A 17,950-nucleotide genomic window follows, 5' to 3' on the forward strand; every position below is an offset into this window, starting at 1 on the left:
TTACGTCCTTGGTGGACGTAACAAAATCATCTGCGTTCATTTATTTATTTGTCTGTCTGTCTGTTTGCTGGATTACGTCAAAACTACTGCACGGATTTTGATGAAATTTTCACCGCAAATAGATGGGCAGGGAACACTCCACTGAATGTTGGAAGTGATCCGGATCTAAATTGATGGATCTCAGAAATCTCGGATTGCTCTTGTTGTAGTTGTTATGGCTGCATGTCTAATAAATAACACTGAATTTCCGCTCGAGTTTCCAAGTGGTGAGAGAGAGAGAGAGAAAAAAATCCAACCTGTCCATATAATCATATTATTTTTCACATTTTGAGCTTGCAATTTCTGACTTCACGACATGTCATAAACACAGCCCTATACCCAGCAAGATGGCTCCCGCTTGGTTGCTATGGGTGACATGTCGTAATGTCAATGATGGACCAAGAATTTGAACATGACTGCAAATTGGTACCGAGTTATCATCTATTGTACATTCATTTGTTTTTCAGATTAGCCATTTGCAGTGCATTAGCTTTTGTTGTTATCATACTTTGTTTTACAGAAGGAGAATTTATCAGGTGAGGTACTTATTTTGTACAATGGGGCTTAAAAGGTGAATTTATGAAGGTATGTAAAAAGTTGTATCAGATCACTAAGCTATAAGGGCTCTTGCTGCTATTTGATGTTGTTAATTGTGTAATTTAACAGCCTCAAAAGGGACTTGTAACACTAATTCTAGAGCGGGAATTACATTTTATTATACTAAGAGGTATTAATGTATTTATGCTAATTTGAATGTATTTAATTGATATATTTATATACTGCGTCACTGATAGAGCTAAATGCACATCGGTGTTGACTGTGCATGTGGTTTTAGAGGTTGAAATGCCAGTCTCCATCTGATTATCATCTCTTTATAACATAGTTACACATTCCTTATGTCAACATTGTGCCTCATGAAGTGAAACCACAGTTGACAGGACACTACTGCAGTGTGTGTGAGTGCCCCCGTGTGGTACCATTGGTAACGCTCCAGCCAAGAACCAAGTGATGAATGAAAATGCAGTAATGTGACATGAATGTTTCTGAGTAATATTCGCCATTCACAGGTGTCAGCCAATCAGATCTTTGCATTACTCTGTTTTGGGTGTTACCATTTGCATTGAATCATATGATTGTTCCATGTGAATTCTGCCAGTGTGTCAACGCTGATGAACATTTTGTGAGTTAATATGGATTTATAGAGGAAAAATCGAGGTGCATTCTTGGATTGTTATTCTCAGTTTGAAATGAAATGCTGTACACACAGACTATAGAGAAAATGACCTAAATTTGTAGCTTTATACATAATTATATACTTGCATATCATTAGGAAAATATTACTATTTATTCCATTGCTTGGGAAAATGCCTGTGATTTAAAGCAATGCAACGTTGAAAGCTTTTAAATATTAAATATCAACAGATTAATCAGCATACAGTGTGTTTACTTGGAGATTATTCTATATTCAATAAATGGACTAGTTTTTATAAAGAATTTTTGCATAAGTGGAAGTATACGTATATTGTGTAGTTATGATTAGGACTAAACCTTAACACGATTATTTAAATAGTTTATTTTGCTTCATGCTTTTATTCACAACATACTTCTTAATATTAGCAGTTGTGAATGACTATCTGAACAAAAACATAAATACAACACTTTTGATTTTACTCCCATTTTTCATGAGCTGAACTCAAAGATCTAAAACATTTTCTATATGCACAAAAGACCTATTTCTTTCAAATACTGTTGACAGATCTGTCTAAATCTGTGTCCGTGAGCACTTCTCCTTTGCCAAGATAAACCATCCCACCTCACAGGTGTGGCATATCAAGATGTTGATTAGACAGCATGATTATTGCACAGGTGTGCCTTAGGCTGGCCACAATAAAAGGCCACTCTGAAATGTGCATTTGTGTTGCATTTATATTTTTGTTCAGTGTAATATGATAGAAAGTGTAAGTATATGTACATGGGTATTGGGTTGTACTTGCATTGCTTATATAAAGGGGTCATATTGCTTTTTTTGTCATTGGGACTTCATGGTAGTCATCCTTAAAGTCCCACAGTCTTGCATCTGTTGATGTAGAAATTACCCAACTAGAAGCAAATTTTAGGCCTTGAAACAGCTTGTTTCAAATTCCTGTTGACATAAGTCATGGACGTGCATATCTAAACTCCTCCTTACTGTGTGAAACACACCCATTGAGGTTGTCTGCACTTTGTGTGACATAGCCATGTCCTCTTTGAGTGTTTTTGGCTACAAACTTTAATGTCTGTTTTTAAGAAACATGGGGTCCAATCTTACACCTGGCACAAAATAGAGCACAGCATCAGTACCATTGCTAGTTTCCCTCCAAACTAACTGTCATTATAGCACCCATCTTGTTGCTGCATTGCATCTGATGCATTCCTATCTGCTATTTAAATTTTGTTTTTATTATTTATTCAAATTTTGTTTTTATTATTTATTCATGATTTGCCAAATCAAAGTGTAAGATCTTTGCTGACGACACTAAAGTGTATCACCCATTATTTCCCTTATCGATATGGAATAAGTGCAAGAATTTGCTGTTGGGTTTCAGTGAACAAAAATGCAAAGTCCTTCATATGGGAAAGAAAAATCCCTGTCACAATTATACTGCAAACAGAAACATTTTAGAGACTGCTACAGAGTAGTGGTGTCTTAATTTCAAGCAATTTGTTGACAGTATATTGGGCGTGATTATGTCGATAAAGAATCTTTTCTCCTATTATAGAAGAGTTTTTTAAGACCCCATCTTGAATATTATGTACAGGCCTGGATGCCATATCTTGAGAATGACATAAGTGTTTTGGAAATGGTTCAGAGAAGAGCCACTAAGCTTTTATCCGAGTTGCAACATATGTGCTATATGAATAGACTTGCTGGACTTGGTTTAACTACTTTAGAAGATCGACGCACTAGAGGTGATTTAATTGAAATGTACAAAATCTTACACAGATATTGTACAGTGATTTTATGGGACAAAGACAATATGGAGATACTTAAAGGATCCTTTCTCTGCACTAATTGGGAAATATTTCATGAAATGGAAATAAATGAAGCCACTGAAGTAATAACAGATTACATTAAATTTTGTGTAGACAGTGTTATGAGTAAGAAAGAAGTTACAGTGTACCCAAAGAATAAGCCGTATATAACTACACAGGTGAAAGAGTGTATTAATAGGGAAAAAAATAGCATTTAAGAACAAAGATAGAATGAGTGTGAAAGTGGTACAAAGAGAACTTAATACACTGCTGAAAAAGGCCAGGATATTACACAGGAAAACTATTGAGAAGAACTTTAGCGAATCAGACATTAAAAGGCTGTGGGATAACATCAAGATAATAACAAATACGAATCCAGCTAAAAAGACACTTGCAACAAATGATGATCAAGGAAAAGCAAATGAGTTAAATGATTTTTTTCTGAGGTTTGAAACACAAGATTTTTCTGATGATTGTAAGAATATTCTGGAAAATCTTCCTGTTGATCAAAATACTAGGATTGTAATCGACTCATGGAGAGTTCAATCAATCTTTAAGAAGGTGTCTACAAAAAAATCCACCGGCCCAGACGGCATCTCTGCAATGCTTATAAAAGCATGTGCAGAAGAACTGGCCCTTGCTTGGTGTCCTGTCTTCCAGCAGTCCGTAGACCTTCATACTGTACCAACCCTCTGGAAAAGATCCATTATTGTTCCAATCGCCAAAAAATCGTGCTCACTTGGAAATAATGACTATAGGCCAATAGCTTTAACATCTGTTGTAAGCAAGTGCTTTGAAAAGATTATGCTATTTTTCCTTAAGACGGTTGTTAACCCTGTACTTGATCCATTCCAATTTGCTTATAGGCAGAGTAGAGGCACTGACGATGCCATTAACAGCTTAACCCACTTTTCACTTAAGCACTTGGAAGATCCTACTGCTTATGCACGGATTTTATTGGTTGATTTCAGCTCAGCCTTTAATACATTACAGCCATACCTGTTGTCCAAGTTAAAGGAAATGAATGTTAACCCACTTTTAATCAGATGGTATCATTCCTTTTTAACTAATAGATTACAACAAGTTAGAGTTAATCAAGCTCTTTCGGTACTCAAATCATCAAATACAGGTGTACCACAAGGCTGTGTCAGTTCTCCTTTTCTCTTCACTCTTTATACTAATAACTGTACAAATAACTACTGCAATAACTTTGTTTTTAAATTTTCTGATGATACAGCTATTTTGAGCCTACTGCACAAGGATTCAAGTCCAACAAAGTACTTCCTTGAAGTGAAACACTTTGTGCAGTGGTGTGATGACAACCACTTGGTTTTAAATGTCAATAAAACCAAGGAAATGATTCTGGATCCAAGGACTGTTGGGGACCATACTCCTGTGGTCATACATGGTATTCCCATTGACCAGGTCAACTCATACAAGTACTTGGGGCTGCACATAGACAATACCTTCAGCTGGACTGCACATGTGGACAGTTTGTGCTCCCGATTCCATCAAAGACTTTATTTCCTTCGTAGACTTCGTTTGTATGGAGTCAATCAGAAAATTATGTTGTTGTTTTACCAGGCAGTGTTAGAGAGCCTAGTTAGGTATGGCATGACTGCCTGGTACGGCAATCTTTCTGTACAATTTAAAACGAAACTTAACAGACAAATTGATGATGCAATGAAGATAATCGGAAAGAAACAATATCAGTCCCTCAATACACTCTATGAAGAGTCTGTTTTGAAAGCAGCTCAGAGGATACTGATGGATTCAGTTCATGTTCTTCATGCAGAGTACACTCTCCTTCCTTCTGGGAGAAGGTACAGAGTTCCTCGGAGTAGACTGAATAGATTTAAAAATTCATTCGTCCCCATGTCTATTAAATTGTTAAACGATAATGTTTAAAATTGGAATTATGCAATATTTATGGTGTTTCTCCTGACTCCTGTCATGTTAATTTGTTATGGATGTGGTTGTGTTTTTATCTGTATTGTTTGTTTTCTCTTTTCTTGTAAGGCACCTAGCATGAGTCCAAGACAAATTTCCCTGAGGGGACAATAAAGTGTATCGTATCGTATCGTATCGTATATGAAAATGTTAATTTTGAAATTTTCTTTGAAATGAGAAGATGCTGGCCTTCAAGGCCATGGGCTAAGCCTTGAGCGTCAAAGGTCTAGACTGAATATAATTAAGAATTTTTTCAGCAATAGAGCTATTGTATTATGAAATAGTTTGCCTTGTGATTTCCTCATCAACTGTGAATACTTTTAAAAGAAATTATGATTTGTATTATAACACCACCAGATTTTTAACATATTGCTTTTTTGTTATGATGTGTCAATATATGCAAATGTGCATATTTATTTTTACACAATAAAATGAATTATGAATTAAATGATGAATTATCTGGAGGCAACAGGAAGAAGTTGCACCCATAGACCACCAAAAACCTGGCTAGAGAACCACAAAGTTATTTTGCTATTTATATTGTGCCATGTTCAGATGAACTTTTCATAGGTGGCTACAACTTAATTCTGCTTGTACACATATTGGTATGTATCAGCACATCAAACAACAACAAAACTGAACCCAAACCTAAAGAATGTTTCATGGATTAATTCATGTTGTGCTCAAAACACACCCATAATGAATTAGAGACAACCCGTTGCACCCTGAATCATACTTTGCACACAGCAAAGCACCATGCATCATGTAAGTACCATGTAAGTAGCAAAGTGAAGCTGGGCACATTCCATATGCACTTGTGCTATGCTCTTTAGACCATGTGCCTTAGATTGTCAAGATAGGGCCCCATCGTTAACGATATTAGAGTGCTGTCTAATATGGCCAATTGACGTTTTCTGTATCTGCTGAGCTGTTGGCCAGGATAAACTGTTAATGTGTGTGTTTGTGTGTGTGTATAGAGAGTAAGGTTAGCAAAAAAGTTAGCCAAGGCAACGAAACCTGAAGGACTGTAGTGTTGTTGATGGGGGCAAATATGTATAATAAAGACTAAAAGTCAAAATGGCTGTCCCTGTATTTTTTTTTTACAATGAATGATGATGTTTTATGTAATGACATGCGGTGTTGCTCAAATTCTCACTTGCGGTGTGAACAGTGCCTTTTAGTAAATGCTAAGGCTTCATTAGTAACACTGTGACAGACATTAGACGTGACTGTTACTTCATAATTTGTCATATATCATCATCAGCACATGCTAGAAGGCAGTTTGCAGCTCCGGTAACGGGTTACATCACTGACGATCTGCAGAGTACTGTGCAGACATGAAGAGCAAGATTACAAAGTTGGATATGAGATCATACCTATAAATAGACAGTAACCTCTGACTTCTGTGCGTTTGATCTGTTTCATAATCCATGTATGACTCAGAGCCAAACTTCACAAAAGCACAAAGTGTTTGGGCAACAAAACGTGTTACAGCTTTCTGAAATGCATATATACAAAAAAAAAAAAAAAGATGTGATAGTTATTTAAATGTAGCACAAGTGATCGCCATGTTGTATGGTCACAGGTAATGTTTGCAGACGGTACAACAGTTCAAGATTACAAATTGCAGGATCATACTTTAGCTCACGTTTGTACCGACAGCTTGTGACAGCCTTGTGGTTAAGTTGCAAATACTTTGAGTTTTATCAACGTGCTTTGAACATTTCCAAACCTCGATGATAACTCTGTAACCGCTGGATCTTCATTGTGATGTAGATGATTTGATGCCACAATCTGTGATTATTTATGGTTATATACCCCATTTAGCACCTGGATTTTTCTTGCACATCTTAGTGGGCTTCGAAATGAAATACCGTGCATCTGGAAAGTTTTCACAGCATTTCACTTTTTCCATATTTTGGTATGTTACAGCCTTATTCCAAAATGGATTGAATAATTTTTTTGATTGAAATTCTACTCACAACACCCCATAATGACAACATGATTTTTTTTTAATTTTTGCAAATTTATTAAAAATTTTAAAAAAGAAGAAATAACATGTATCACATGTATTCACACGCTTTGCTCAATACTTTGTTGATGCACCTTTGGCAGCAATTACAGCCTGACGTCTTCTTGAATATGATGCCACAAGCTTGGTGCACATATTTTTAGGCAGTTTTGCCCATTCCTCTTTGCAGCACAGCCTTTTTCAGATCTCTCCAGAGATTATCGATTGGATTCAGGTCTGGGCTCTGCCTGGGCCACTCAAGGACATTCACAGAGTTGTCCTGAAGCCACTCCTTTGATATCTTGGCTGTGTGTTTAGGGTCATTGTCCTGCTGAAAGATGAACCGTCACCCCAGTCTGAGGTCAAGAGCGCTCTGGACCAGGTTTTCATCCAGGATTTCTCTGTACATTGCTGCATTCATCTTTCTCTCAATTCTGACTAGTCTCCCAGTCCCTGCTGCCAAAAAACATAGCCACAGCATGATGCTGCCACCACCTTGCTTCACTGTAGGGATGGCATTGACTAGGTGATGAGCGGTGCCCGGTTTCCTTCACACGACACCTGGCATTCATGCCAAAAAGTTCAATCTTTGTCTCATCAGACCAGAGAATTTTGTTTTCCATGGTCCGAGAGTCCTTCAGATGCCTTTTGACAAACTCCAGGTGGACTGCCGTGTGCCTTTTACTAAGGAGTGGCTTTCATCTGGCCACTCTACCATACAGGAGCATATCTCTGATTGCTGCAGAGATGTCCTTCCGGAAGGTTCTCTTCTCTCCACAGTGGAATGCTGGAGCTTTTGTGTTCTTGGTCACCTCAGTGGCTAAGGCCCTTCTCCCCTGATCAGTTAGTTTAGACAGACGGCCAGCTCTAGGAAGCGTCTTGGCGGAGCTGAACTTGCATTTAGAGATGATGGAGGCCACTGTGCTCATTGGGACCTTCAAAGCAGCAGAAATGTTTCTGTACCCTGTCCAGATTTGTGCCTTGAGACAATCCTGTCTTTGTGGTCTACAGACAATTCCTTTGACTTCATGCTTGGTTGTGTTCTGACATGCACTGTCAACTGTGGGACCTTATATGTAGACAGGTGTGTGCTTTTCCAAATCATGTCCAATCAACTGAATTTACCCCAGGTGGACTCCAGTTAAGCTGTAGAAACATCTCAAGGATGATCTGTGGAAACAGGATGCACCTGAGTTCAATATTGATTTTCATGGCAAAGGCTGTGAATACTTATGTACATGGGATTTATTATTTTTTAATTTTAATAAATTTGCAAAAATCTCCAAAAACTTTTTTCACACTGTCATTATGGGGTATTGTGTGTAGAATTTTGAAGAAAAAGAATTTCATCCACTTTGGAATAATGCTGCAACATAAAAAAAAATGTGGAAAAAGTGCAGCGCTGGGAATACCTTCTGAATACTCTCTATAACTGCAAAAATAAGCTAACTGATACCTTTGCTTCAAATACTCAAGATGTCTGTTTCTGATGCATGGTGCATGTGATGTACCCTTCTTACAAAAAATCAGGTAGCGATATCCACACAAATAAACATGTTTTGTCACATCTGTTTTCCTCCTGGTAACAGAGACAGTAAGGGGTGTCACCAGAGGAACAAGGAGACAAAAGCTCCCTCCCCCACACTCAACTTTTGAAGACATTCTAAAGACAATTTTTCCACATACTACTGCTAGAACTATTATTACTCATAATAAATGTTGTTTTAACAACTAAAAAAGTTCACTCAATATTACTTTGTCCTAGTTTTACTACTGCAGTGCTGTGGTAAGTTGAAATGAGCCATTTAAAAACTCTATTTACTTACATTTTCTGAAATAAATAAATAAATCAATGATGACTGCTTTTCACATGGGTGCAACCTACTTACAGCCTACTTCCATGCATAACATAGGTTCTAAACAATAGAAGAAGAAGAAGAAGAAGAGCCTTTACTGTCATTGTACATATAAACATACAGTTCTGCTCATACATTTACATACAATGGCAGAATTTCTGATTTTTTTGGGCCATTTTCTTCAGAGAATATGAATGCACAAAAAACACAAAAACTTTTTCCCCACTCATGGTTAATGGTTGTGTGAAGCCAGTCATTCTCAAACAACTGTGTTTGCTCATTTTAAATCATAATGACAACAGAAACTATCCAAATGACCCTGATCAAAAGTTTACATACACCTGTTCTTAATACTGTGTGTTGCCCCCTTTAACATCAATGACAGCTTGGAGTCTTTTGTGCTACATTTTGTGTTCCTGTAAATTCCTGGGGTGTCTCGCATGAACTACACTTTTGAGATGCCCCAGAGTGGCTCAAGGATACTGAGCTCAGGAGACTGAGCTGGCCACTCCAGAACCTTCCTGTTTTTCTGCAGTTGCCAATGACAGGTCAATTTGGCCTTGTGTTTTGGATCGTTGTCATGTTGGAACGTCCAAGTACGTCCCATGCACAGCATCTGGCTGATGAGTACAAATTTTCCTCCAGTATTTTCTGATAACATGCTGCTTTAATCTTGCTATCAATTTCGACCAAGTTTCCTGTGCCTTTGTAGCTCACATATCCCCAAAACATCAGTGATCCACCTCTGTGTTTCACAGTAGGAATGGTGGACCTTTCATCATAGACCTTATTGACTTCTCTCCAAATATGTTTATGGGTGTGGCCAAAAAGTTCAATTTTGGTCTCATCACTCCAAATGACTTTATTCTCTGTGCTGTTTGGCGTATTGTACGCAGGATACTTTCTGGCATTTGCGTTGTAATAGCGTACTTCAGGTCTGTTGGTCTACCTTAGGTCCTTGGATATCTTTTTATATCCCTTTCCTGTTTTATATAGTTCAATTACCTTTTCCTACAGATCCTTTGACAATTTTATTGCTTTCTCTATGAATTAGAAACCAGAAATGTCAATGCAGCACTGGATGAAAGATGCAAGTGTCTGTCAAGAGCCCAGAAACTCACTGACCTTTCACACACACACACACACACACACACACACACACACACACACACACACACACACACACACACACACACACACACACACACACACACACACACACACACACACACACACACACACACACACACACACACACACACACTGATTACAAGCAAACAGATCACAGGTGAGGATGGTTAACTTTAGTAACCATTCAAACCTGTTTGTGTCAACTTGCGTGCATGTTACCAGGCCAAAATCACCAGGGTATGTAAATGTTTGATCAGGGTTATTTGGCTAGTTTCTGTTGTCATTATGATTAAAAAGCGTAAACACAGTTGTTTGACAATAAATGGCTTCACACAACCACTAACCATGAGTGAAAAAAAAAAAACGTTTTGGTGTTATCATTCATATTCACTGAAAAATGACCAAAATTCTAAAATTCTGCCAGGGTATGTAAGCTTATGAGCACAACTGTAGATATAACAAAATTTGTCCTCTGCATTTAACCCAGCCTAATTACAGTTAGACACAATGCAACCACTAGGAGCAGTGGGTTGCCACAGTCTGGCACCCGGCGACCCACTCCAGATGTAGAGACGCTGCCTTGGTCATGGGCAGAGAAAGGAGCAGACCCTAAATAAGCATGTTTTGATTCTGGGAGGAAACCAGAGTGCCCAGAGGAAGCCCACACAGACACGGGGAGAACATGCAAACTCCACACAGAGAGGGTGGGATGGGACGTGATCCCACAACCTTCTTGCTGTGAGGCACCAGTGTTAACCACTAAGCCACCATGCTGCCTTAATTTATCAGTTGTCAGCATGAACGCAGTTCCCCACTACCATAAATTATGCAGTTCAGATTCCCACATTTGGGGAATTTGCAAAGGGCAATCAGCCACAGTGCAATGACTGAAGCTCACTTTAGGTGAACCACCTTCTTAATCATGGTGTCGCCCCTGCCAGGTAAATACACACAAACACTATCTAGTGGTAAATGTCATATGTGTAGAGCTGTGTGTTTTGATGTTCATGGATGCTGATGAGGAATCACAATGAATCATGTTCTCACCAAAGAGCATGTGAGTGCGCTCCTGTGGGTTGTCATTCTCTCACCCTGTGATCATGTCAGTAGTGACAGTTTGTAGCTTTCCTCTGACAGATTGATACACTGTCAGGCAGTGACAGCAGAGATGTCAAACCTGATTCATTTTACTGATTTGAATCCTTATGAGTCACATGTTGTCATGATCTGGGTTATATGAGTCCTTTGAGTTCCTTGAGTAAGTATTACCAAGACTCCAGAAATGAAACGTGAAATGTGAAATGTGAGCCCACGGTCTACATTGACAAACAGTCTGATGTTAAAGTTGTTAAAAGCTTCTGATTCTCAGCTTCAGATTTGGCACTGAAGGGGAAAGTTAAAGGGCATATCTCTAGTACATAAAATGTCAAACGAGTTAACAATTATAAATAAAGAATTATGAAAATATTGATGAATTTTATTTTATTTTTGGTACCATATGCTGAGAGGAAATAAGTTATAAAAATGGGGAAATTAGCATGACTTTACCTGCCTTTGATAATCTCTCAGAAACCTCAAGTTGTGAGGAATATGAACTTTGGTGACATCATCTTAGCCTCGCCACTTGAGAAGCTCTACTGAAATAAATGGGGAATTTTTTTTTTTTTTTTTACAGTGTGAGATCAGTGTTTTTTGTGGACTTTGACAGTGAATACATTAAAATGTGTATTTTGCAAGGATGTAGTCACATGACTGTTACTTATAAGGTGGACCGATTTTTCAAAGATAATATTTTGAGGAGGAAAGTGAGATTTTTTTATTTTATTGTGCGTCTTGTACAAACAGCACAAGTGAAGCCCAGCACATTGTGAGACTGGTCTTCAAACATGGATCAAACCACAGAATTTATCAATTTGTCTGGCCAAGAGAAAATTCTTAACAAAGTATGTTTCCTCTGCCGAAAGCGTGGAACTGGCCATGTTTGTTTGTGCCGCAGTGTCACTTCATGCCATGCTAAGCTAAGCTAAAATGCTACATGTGGGGCACTGGCCAGTCTCGCTTCTGGCCGCTTCTGTGATCACGGAGTTGGACAGAATGTGACGAGTGACTGGTGTTAACAGGATAGCTGGTCGTGGACCAGCTTAAAAGTTGTTGTTGTCATTTTGGTGGCTCCCGTTTTTGTTCAGGGTTGCCACAGCGGATACAGCTAGATCCGCATTGGTATTTGGCACAAGTTTTATGCTGGATGCCCTTCCTGACGCAACTCCAGTGTTACCTGGAGGTGGACCAGCTTCAGTGTTTGAGCTAAACCGATAGCTAAGCTAAGCTACCTGGAGCTCCGCTGTCAGTGACACCGGGTCCACCATCTGGAGAATGGCAGAGGAGCGCTGTTTTTCAATAAAAGACAGTGCCTCACAGTGGAACAATAATTCTATAGGGCTCTGTGTGCAAACACAGCAAGAGTGAAATCAGGAACACCACGTTCACGGGATGTAATCATTATATTCAGTCTTATTGAGACGTATGCAATGTTTATTTTTCCTGAATACAGCACAGGTTACAAAGAGGCAAAGAGACGGACATTTGTTGAACGCAAAATATAAGAATTTGATTTGAAAGCCAAATTAAAGCCACATTAAACCTGTATTAAAGTCATATTACAATTTGGAGACAAAAAAACAGTCCAGACTGATGGTTTGTGTACTGGAGTAAGTCATGAAGTGGACACAGATGGAGTGACCTTCAGACAACTAGTAATCAGCACCTACGTTTTATGTAATTTTGATGGCTAAAAATAGCTCTGAATCTGTGTACATTTGTCAGATGCTGTATGGCTAATTTTATTTTTATCAGCTACATCAGGACTCACACAAGTTAGAGTTGTAAGTGCTGATTCATAATCTGATATATAATTTTTTTAAAAGATCATGTTGACTGGAGTGTGATATGCTCTTTAATGAAAATTCCACTGATGCACAAGTAGAAATTCTTCATTTTTTGCACCACTTACTGTTGCAAAAACATGTAAGGCAAATGTACATAACATTATCTAAAATATTTAGCCAAATGAGGGTATTGTATTGTGGTGCTAAGGTATCACCCACATGGGGGATACACCAATGTCCAACTCACATTTGTGTGATAAGGCAATAATGCTAAATAATTCAATTAATGGGCATCCAACCAACAATTAATCCTAGATAGCATATGATGAAGATGGTGAGTCATTGAAGAAGATGACATTAAGCTGGGAAGGGAGACATATATCACAAAGAAAATGTCCGGGAAAATTTCATGAACTCCAGCTGTTCCCTGCGCTGTGATGCCTGTAGGAGCTTTCAGTCCCTTCATAGATTACAAGCCCCTCTCCTGTACAAATAGTGTTCATGCCACTTTCACAGTTCTTGCATCTCTCTTGGTAAACTGCTATATCTATCATAGGCAGAAAATCAGGTACATGTTCTAAAGCAAGATCAACATTTGAACTCATTCTAGTTGCTCAACTCAGAATCCAGTTGTAACTATTACAGCACCTGTGTTCCTGCATTGAGTAGGCAAGAAAGGTTCCTGGCTGTGGGCCCTATCTTCATCTCGAGGTCATGTGCTCAACCAGTCGATCGCGGTCGACTGGTCGATTGCTGGCTGAGTTTCAGTCTGACACTGGTGCTGTAAAGGACAGTGCTGCTATAATGGATTGATGCAGAAGGTGGCAGCACTACACCAATGCCGGCTGACACCATAAAAGAAGAAGAAGGCTCCTCCTCTTCTTCTTCTTCTTCTTCTTCTTCTTCTTCTTCTTCTTCTTCTATAGTGCAGGATGCAGAGGTACGATGGCGTATTAGGGCCATTCAAAGAGAGGAAAAAAAAATGGAGATTCAATTTTTGAGTTTAAAGTCACAAATATATGAGAATAAACATGCAAATTTACAAGAAATAACACGTAAATTTGTGAGATTAAAAACATGCAAATCTGCAAGAAAAAAGCAAATTTGCTATAATTAAACATGCAAATATGTGAGAAAAAAGCAGCAAATTTGCCAGATTAATCACGCACATTTTCCAGATTATAAACATGCAAATCTGTGAGGGAAAAAAAGTAGTACATTTAACGCTAGCTACATTAACTTAATAATTTGATGAATAGCCAAATCAACATAGTTAACATCCAGGCTAGCTGTTACCTGCATTTGCATTAACTGCAAGCACAAGCATTATAGCATTATTTCTCTTATCTCTCTGACATTAAATATTAAAACCGCTGCACATGTATTAATTAAATTTTTTTTTAATTTTTAAAATTTTTTAATTTTTTTTTAATTTTTTAAAAATTAATTTTGACTGTAAAACATGCATGATGAAGCCATTGTCCCATCTCATTCCATCACTAAGGTGCCAATAGGCTGCATTTGCATGTGCATTTATGTACCTGTAGTTTTACGTGTTCTAATCTCACGTTGTCTTTTTCTCGCAAATATACATGTTTATAATCTCGCAAATTTGCATGTTTAAATCTTGCAAATTTGTGTGTTATTTCTCGTAAATGTGCATGTTTATTCTGGTATATTTGTGACTTTAAACTCGAAAATGTAATCTCCATTTTTCCCCCCATCTTTGAATGGCCCTAATACACCGTTGTACAGAGGAGAAAAAAATGAAAACGAGAAAAAACATTTTTGAAACAACCTAACGGCTTAAAGAGCCGAAATAAGTTACACTGTGGACAAAAACAGTATGTAAACAGTTCAAAAGTCAGTATTTTTATTAATTTTATTATTTTATTTTTTATGCATTTGTTGTGTTTGTGACTGCAAATAGTGAGCTGTTACCTCAGTTGACATGTGACTATTAATTCTGTGATTTATTGCTTTTGTTTAATGATGATGACCGTGTTTGGGATTTTATGTTTTTATTTATTTATTTATTTATTTTTCATCGCCTGACAAAGTTTGATCCAGCTCTGAATTGGATTGTGGATTTTGTGGACATTTGAATTTAAGATTGAAAAGCCCGTTTGATGTACATTTTACATTATATCTCAATCCAAAGTGCCTCAATCACTGTCATTTGTGACAATGAGGTGCAAACTGGCACTCTCAACAAACAGACTAAGTTTAATTTGCATCTGTTCCGTATTGTGGATTTAGCAGATATCTGATTATTTTAATATTGAAAAGCCGTGTTGATCTATATTTTTGTAGTATATTTTAGCTCATGAAAAGGCACATCTAACAGGACTTTGACCTTGAAATTTTTTTACAAGGTAAAAATCTGGGGAATTGGAAACTAGTGTTGGTGGAGGTTTGCGCTCGTAGAGCTTGGTACTTTAGTTGTGTATGGGACACAACAAAATTGCACATGTCCCTCTAATGATGCTACAAAGACACCCCACATGTAAAATGTAAATAGTACTATAAAACATAAAACAAAAATATTGACTAAAATCTCAGTATCACACACTATATTGCACAGAATAAAACAGTGTGGAATGTACAGTAATCATATTATTTTTTACATTCAGCTGCTCCTGCACGATTATTCTGAATGATTGTATTGCCCATGGGGATCCACAAGCTCTAGATTGGGTAGTGTTTATTAAATAGGTAGCTGACATTTCTCAAGACTGGTAATAAATTGTGCAAAGCTTCTGCACAGCTAACATTCTTTGCATTTCCCAGCTTTTGTCTGTCATGTTCTGTCTGTCTCAGTTTTTGTCATTTCCTGCTGTATAACTCCTTGTCAATTTCACCCTTTTTCTTGTCTTGTATTCTCTGCATTGGCCCTTTACCTCTCAGTGTTTAGCACTCTCTGCTTCCCTCTAGTGACCCTTTATGTCCGCACAGTTCTTAGTCTGTCTTTACTTTACCTCCATCTAGTGCTCATTTTTGTCCCTACACATAATTAGGCATTATCATTTACACCTTGGTTGGTCTGCACCTGTATCTGATGAGATATGCTACTTAAAGTGACTTTAAGTGCAGGTCCCTTGTCTCTGTTTGACTGTCTGTGTATGCATGAAAGGTTTTCCCTTTGCAGCCTGAGTGCTTCCTGTCCTCCGTCCCCTGGGATCATGTTGGGAGCATGAGTAAACATTGTTTTTGCACTTTGGAGCTTAATTCACTCTTTTTACCAAGAAAGACTTTTGTTGGAATCCTGTTTTGAATCATGAGAGACTTTTGTTGGAATCCTGTTTTGAATCATAAGAAAGACTTTTGTTGGAATCCTGTTTTTATTGAAAAGACTATGTGTTTCAATAATATTCTGTATACCTGAAATACTATTGGTTGAATTTGGTGGTTCATTTTGGAAATACACTCCAAGCAGCAAAGACATTCATTGGCTCTGCTTACTGTGTTTGGTACTCACTCTTTTATGTAAAGACTGTCTAGTGCACTCCCCTTTACAGGAAGGAGTCCCCAGTTATGGTGAGCACTCCCCTGGAGCTTCTACCGGCAGTGCAGTAGCATTCCTCTGCGGCCCTCACCAGGATTTAGAAGAGGACTCCCGACTCCAAGTTTTGTTACCACGACGTTCTTGACTGGTTTCTTTATCATTAATAAAACTGTGCTTTAACGCCACTCTCATCGCCTCAGCTGTCCTGCATCTAGGGCAGGGGTGGGCATCGAGGGCCAAGACACTGCAGGTTTTCCATGCAACCATTCACCTCAGCAGGTGGGTTGCTGATGAGCTTCTCCTCTGAACATAAACACCTGGTTGTCAATGAAATCACCTGCTGAGACACTTGATCATTAATGAAATCACCTGCTGAGGTGACTGGTTGCACGGAAAACCTGCAGTGTCTCGGCCCTTTATGGCACATGATTGCCCACCCCAGATCTAGGGGTTCCCTTCGTCCCTTGGTTCACCTCCTCCCAACCCTAACATGTTCTTTTCAATTAATTGCCTGAGCCAGAAACAATCTGAGCCTCATATTTGCTCTGTCAGATTTTTCTGGCCCATTTGATTGAGAAACATTTCCATCTGGCCAAAAATCGACTCACAACTGCTTATCTGATATTGGGCGGGCTTTATCATAAGAGACAGAGGTGTAGCGAAATTCTAAATTGCCTCACATAGGCACACCAAAATAAACTGTAAGGAAATGACATTTAATATACTTATTTGGAATGAATGGCACCTCACACAGGCACCAATTTAATGTAGTGAATAAGTAGTTAAGCCTCGCAATGTGTTATTGGCCTCACGAAGAGCACCAAAAATAGTGAAAGTATTGTTAAACTCTCAAATTGAATTAGATTGGCCTAGACCTCATTTAATGGGTCACCAAAATAATGAACAATTTTAGGGTTTAATAATTATTATTTAATTAGAATAATATCTAATCACCTCAGGGCACCACCTATTTAAAGCATAGGTAATTTAATTTAAACATTCATTAAACTATCAGTCTCAAATAAATCAGTCTCAATCAGTCTTAACTAATGAGTCTTGGGTTTGAAAGGCTGAATTCTACAATACGATTGACCAAGGGTTTCACTCTGAACACAAAATGAACCAGAGCAGAAATATTTACATTTTATTTACAAGTGTACAAGAGATTTTAGTTTACTGGCATTTTTGAGTGGACAATGATTAAATAAGTTCATTTATGGACACAATTTGCTTACTCATGAGATGTTGAAAGAAAGTAGAGATAAAGCTTAAAGACTTTAAGTAAATAAATCTGATTAGAATTTAGTGATGAAATTTGAAGCCAATTATTATTAAGAAAATTATTAAACAAACCTATGAATATGTTTAAAAAGAAGCCACCTTCCATCCATTGACAACAAAACCCTTTTTCTGGAACCTTTAATTGGGTCACTTAGCTGATCCGTTGAAGAAATGGTTTGGATGAATCATCCATCCATTGTTGATGTGTTAGGCTTTTTGCAGCGTGAGCTCACTTGGGTCAGGGGTTAAACCAGCGGTCTCCCCGGGTGATCGCAAAGGC

The 17,950-nt window shown here is 38.1% G+C and overlaps 1 non-coding gene across 1 annotated transcript; it reads right to left on the reverse strand.

Moving 5' to 3' along the window:
• Positions 1 to 10,785: 10,785 nt before the first annotated feature.
• Positions 10,786 to 10,948, reverse strand: LOC117513147. The gene has a single exon (XR_004561467.1). It is a non-coding gene; the product is annotated as a U1 spliceosomal RNA (small nuclear RNA).
• Between the last annotated feature and the right edge of the window lie 7,002 nt (positions 10,949 to 17,950).

The sequence above is a fragment of the Thalassophryne amazonica genome, chromosome 6 (assembly GCF_902500255.1).
Source record: "Thalassophryne amazonica chromosome 6, fThaAma1.1, whole genome shotgun sequence".
NCBI classification, from domain to species: Eukaryota; Metazoa; Chordata; class Actinopteri; order Batrachoidiformes; family Batrachoididae; genus Thalassophryne; species Thalassophryne amazonica.